Source organism: Petaurus breviceps, unplaced genomic scaffold, assembly GCF_028583685.1.
Source record: "Petaurus breviceps papuanus isolate PSGF00001 unplaced genomic scaffold, PetGlider_PUasm1.0 90330, whole genome shotgun sequence".
In the NCBI taxonomy this organism is placed as follows: Eukaryota; Metazoa; Chordata; class Mammalia; order Diprotodontia; family Petauridae; genus Petaurus; species Petaurus breviceps.
In genome coordinates this window covers 1,851,080-1,856,619 of record NW_027187219.1, presented here as the reverse complement: position 1 = coordinate 1,856,619, position 5,540 = coordinate 1,851,080, and the positions used below count along the sequence as shown (strand labels likewise).

Below are 5,540 nucleotides of genomic sequence, written 5' to 3'. Positions count from 1 at the left end.
AAGAGCCCAGTCTATCAAAGTTATCAGTCATAGATACGATGTGTCTGTAATTGTGTACAAAGTTCTCCTGATTCTGCTCTCCTCACTCAGCATCAGTTTATATAAGTCTCTCCAGGTTATTATGAAGTCCATCTGCTCCTCATTTCTTATAGCACAATAGCATTCCGTTATATTCATATACCACAACTTGTTTAGCCATTCCCCAATTGATGGGCATTCCTTTGATTTCCAATTCTTTGCCATGACAAAAAAGAGCTGCTATAAATATTTTTGTGTAAATGGGTCTTCTTCCCACTTGAATGATCACTTTAGGATGCAGCCCTAGAAGTGGTATTGCTGGGTCAAAGGGTATGCACTTTTTTATAGCCCTTTGGGTATAGCTCCAAATTGCTCTCCAGAAAGATTGGATCAGTTCACAACTCCACCAATAATTCATTAGTGTTCCAATTTTTCCACATCCTCTTCAGCATTTATCATTTTCCTGTTTTGTCATCTTAGCCAATCTGACTGGTGAGATTCGGTACCTCAGAGTTCTTTTGATTTGCATTTCTCTAATCAATAGTGATTTACAGAATTTTTTCATATGTTTATAAATATCTTTAATTTCTTCCTCTGAAAACTGCCTGTTCATATCCTTTAACCATGGAACTACTTGTATTCTTAAAAATTTTACTTAATTCTCTGTATATTTTAGAGATGAAGCCTTTATCAGAGACACTGGTTGTAAAAATCATTTCCCAATTTTCCACTTCCCTCCTAATCTTGGTTACATTAATTTTATTTGTATAAAAACTTTTCAATTTAATGTAATCAAAATTATCCATTTTGCATTTCATAATGCCCTCTATCACTTGTTTAGTCATAAATTCCTCCCTTCTCCATAAATCTGACAGGTAAACTATTACTTGCTCTCCCAGATTACTTACAGTCTCAGTCTTATATCTAGATCATGTACCCACTTAGACTTTATTTTGGTATATGGTGTAAGATATTTGTCTATGCCCAGTTTATGCAATACTATTTTTCCAGTTTTCCCAGCAGTTTTTATGAATGATTATCTCAGAAGCTAGGGTCTTTGGGTTTTTCAAACAGTAGACTGCTATAGTCATTGACTTCTGTGTCTCATGTACCTAATCTATTCCACTGATCCACCACTCTATTCCTCAGTCAGTACCAAGTAGTTTTGATGACTGCTGCTTTATAATACAGTTTAAAATCTGATATGGCTAGGCCACCTTCCCTAGCATTTTTTCATTAATTCCTTTGATATTATGGACCTTTTGTTCTTCCAGATGAATTTTGTTATTATTTTTTCTAGCTCTATAAAATAATTTTCTGGTAGATGTACTGGTATGGCACTAAATAGTTTAGGTAAAATTGTCATTTTTATTATATTAGCTCAACCTAGCCACGAGCAACTGATGTTTTTCCAATTAGTTATATCTCACTTCATAATTCTGTTCATATGCTTCCTGGGTTTGTTTTGGCAGGTAGATTCCAAAATATTTTATCTGCAAAGAGTGACAGCCTAGTCTCTGCTTTGCCTAAGCTAATTCTTTCTATTTCTTTTTCTTCTCTTATTGCTACAGCTAACAATTCTACTACCAAATTGAATAAGAGGGGTGATAGTGGACATCCTTGTTTCACTCCCGATCTTACTGGAAATGCTTCTAGCTTATCCCCATTACATATAACACTTGCTGATGGTTTTAGATACATCCTACTTATTATTTTAAGGAAGACTCCATTTATTCCTATAATTTCTAGTGTTTTTAATAAAAATAGGCGTTGCATTTTGTCAAAGACTTTTTCTGCATTTATTGAGATAATCATATGGTTTCTACTAGTTTTATTGTTGATATGATCAATTACACTAATAGTTTTCCTAATATTGAACCATCATTGCATTCCTGGAAGAAATCCTACCTGATCAAAGTGTATTATAATTGTGATACATTGCTATAGTCTTTTTGCTAATATTTTATTTAAAATTTTTGCATCTATATTCATGAGGAAATGTTTATATAATTTTCATTCTCTGTTTTTGCTCTTGCTGATTTAGGCATCAGTACCATATTTGTGTCATAGAAAGAATTTGGTAGGAATCCTTCTTTTCCAATTTTCCCAAATAGTTTGTAAAGCATTAGAATCAATTTTTCTTTAAATGTTTGATAGAATTTACTTGTAAAACCATCTGGCCCTGGAGATTTTTTCCTAGGGAGTTCATTAATGGGTTGTTCAATTTCTCTTTCTGGATGGGGTTAAGTATTCTACTTCCTCTTAAATTAATCTGGGAAATTTTTATTTTTTTGTAAATATTCATCCATTTCATTAAGATTGTCAAATTTATGGGCATACAGTTGGTCAAAATAATTCCTAATTATTGCTTTAATTTCCTCTTCGTTGGACGTTAATTCACCCTTTTCATTTTGATACTGGTAATTTAGTTTCCTTCTTTTATTTTTTACCAAATTGACTAAAATTCTATCAATTTCATTGGTTTTTTTTTCCATAAAACCAGCTCTTAGTTTTATGTATTAGTTCAGTACTTTTCTTACTTTCAATTTTATCAATCTCTTCTTTGGTTTTCAGTATTTCCAATTTAGTATATAATTGGGGATTTAAAATTTGTTCTTTTTCTAGCTTTTTCAGTTGCATGCCCAATTTGTTGATCTCCATTTTCTCTATTTTATTTATGTATGCAGTCAGAGATATAAAACTTCCCCTAAGAACTGCTTTTGCTGCATCCCAAGAGTTTTCATATGTTGTCTCATTATTGTCATTCTCTTGAATGAAATTACTGATTGTTTCTATGATTTCTTGTTTGATCCACTCATTCTTTAAGATTAAATTATTTAGTTTCCAATTAGCTTTTAATATATCTTCCCATGGCCCTTTATTACATACAATTTTTATTGCATCATGATCTGAAAGGGATTCATTTAGTATTTCTGCCTTTCTGCACTAGATTGTAAGGTTTTTATGTCCTAGTATATGGTCTATTTTTGTGTATGTGCCATGTACTGCTGAAAAGAAGGTATATTCCTTTTTATCCCCATTTAATTTTCTCCAGAGGTCTATAAGATCTACCTTCTCGAGAGAAGGCTCTCACATAGCCATTGCAGCCATGTCTGTTGTAATCCCCAAGAAGTTCCAGCACATTTTGAGAGTGCTTGACACCAACATGGATGGAAGGCAGAAAATAGCTTTTGCCATCCTAGCCATCAAGGGTGTGGGTAGAAGATATGCTCATGTAGTACTGAGGAAAGCAGACACTGACCTTACCAAGAGGGCTGGTGAGCTCACTGAAGATGAGGTGGAGTGCGTGATCACCATCATGCAGAATCCCCGGCAATACAAGATTCCAGGCTGGTTCCCAGACAGAAGGATGGAAAATATAGCCAGGTTCTGGCCAATGGTTTGGATAATAAGCTTCGTGAAGATCTGGAGCAACTGAAGAAGATTCGGGCACATCATGGGCTTCAGCATTTCTGGGGTCTCCAGGTCCGAGGCCAGCACACCAAGACTACAGGTCGCAGGGGTCCCACTGTGGGTATGTCCAAGAAGAAGTAAACTATGTCACTGGCCTTGTCTATTAATAAATACTTTATAACAAAAAAAAATAAAGTTTATAACAAAAAAAAAACCAAGAAGCTTCTCTAACGTTCTATTCACCTTCTTAAATTCTTTCTTGTTTATTTTGTGGTTAGATTTATCAAGTTCAGAGAGGGGGAGATTGACATCCCCTACAAGTATAGTTTTGCTATCTATTTCTTCCTCTAACTCCCTTAACTTCTCCTGTAGGAATTTGGATGCTATACTGCTTGGTGCATATATATGTAGTAATGATATTGCTTTATTGTCAATGGTGCCTTTTAGCAAGATATAGTTTCCTTCCTTATCTCTTTTAGTTAAATCTATTTTTGCTTTTGCTTTATCTGAGATGAGGACTTTTTTTTTACTTTAGCTGAAGCATAATATGTTCTATTCTAGCCTTTTACCTTTACCCTATGTATATCACCCTGTTTCAGATGTGCTTCTTGTAGACAGCATATTGTAAGGCTATGGTTTTTAATCCATTCTATCTGCCTCACTATAAAAGGATTTAATCATTTTCATTCTTCCAGTTTGCTTCTTCCCCATTGTGATTGCCCATTTCCTGGCCTAAGTGGATTTCTGCTTCTGGGGTATAGAGGGCTCTGACCCATGCTTCTTATGCTGGGAGCTAGGGATCTGGTTATTGACTTTGTGTGCTGTGTCCTCTGAGGGTTTAGACTGAGGCCAAGGCCAGGACTTTCTGACTTGCTTCAAGGTTGCTCTGAAGCTCAAAGTATAAGGTGTGGAGGAGGGGTGGTCTGGCTGCTTCAGGATTCAACATCCCAGCTAAAACTCTGTCAGGCTCAGCTGCTGGTAGCTCTGTGGCCACACGCCAGTGCCTGCTGGTTCCCCTGGTTGTGTGAAGGCACACCTGGAGTTCTGGTGTTAGTGCTTCCTGGCTCCACCCCCCTGGGGTTCAGGATCTCCTGCTGGTCAGCTGAAATGGGGCTTGTTAGGACAGCTCCCACCCTGTACCTTAGCCTAGGCACAATCACCCCCAAGCCCTTCCTCTAAGACTCCCAAACCTGCTACTGGTTGCACTATTTCAGGATTTTGCCCTGAGGCAATATTCTCTGGGTTTTCAAGGTCTTAGGGAAAGAATTGAGCAGTAGGATTTACTCTGCCATTTTGGCTCCCTGGAGTTCAGGTAGTTGATTTTTAAACATCTAGGCTGTTGGTTGGTCACCCCAGAATTAGCTGCTGCTGCCACAGGCCCTGCACTTTCTCTTACTTATCTCCAACAGGTACCCCATTCTGTGGTGAGAGGTCTGGGAATTGCCCCTGTGGCGGTGAATCAGCTCTCCTGGGTTCTCTCTGGCTCCACTCTGGTCAGGTCTCAGGTCTGTGCTGGTGCAGCCCCTGTGCTCTGTGCTTCCCCTGCAGAGTCCCAACTGCACATCTTGCTGGACTGAAAATCTGCCACATTCCATCTCCCAGTGGATTCTACCACTCTAAAATCTGTTCAGATTCACTTTTTAGAAGTTACTGGAGGAATTCACAGAGGAGTTTGAGTGAGTTCCTGCTTTCACTCTGCTCTCTTGGCTCCACCACAGCCCCAATCAGTTTTTAATCTGGTTTGGGCCGTACTCAGAAGTATGGTAGAACATGCATTTGACACTTCTGATGTAATTCAATTATGTCATTTTCTAAATGAGTGAAGAGAAGCTCAAAGTGGTAAGAAGTATGAAAGAAAAGATTTGAAGTGAGTTCTCTGATTCAACATTTAAAGATTTTTTCCACAACAGTTTGTAAATGTAGGGCTCTAAGACAGAAGAGTTGGGGTTCTATTACCAGTGAATTGACTCAACCTCCTTTCTTTCATTTTCAGATGGTCCAAATCCAGATCTACCTGGAAAATTTCCTCTTAGTAATGGTTTCTCTTTTCTTATGTGAATACCATATACTTTCTCACATACTCAGGCTATAACTTCTGGGCATGAGCC

The 5,540-nt window shown here is 37.5% G+C and overlaps 1 pseudogene; it reads left to right on the top strand.

Annotated features, from left to right (window-relative positions):
* The first annotated feature begins 3,076 nt into the window (after window positions 1–3,076).
* Window positions 3,077–3,627, top strand: LOC138177059 (small ribosomal subunit protein uS13-like; annotated as a pseudogene).
* Window positions 3,628–5,540: the final 1,913 nt, after the last annotated feature.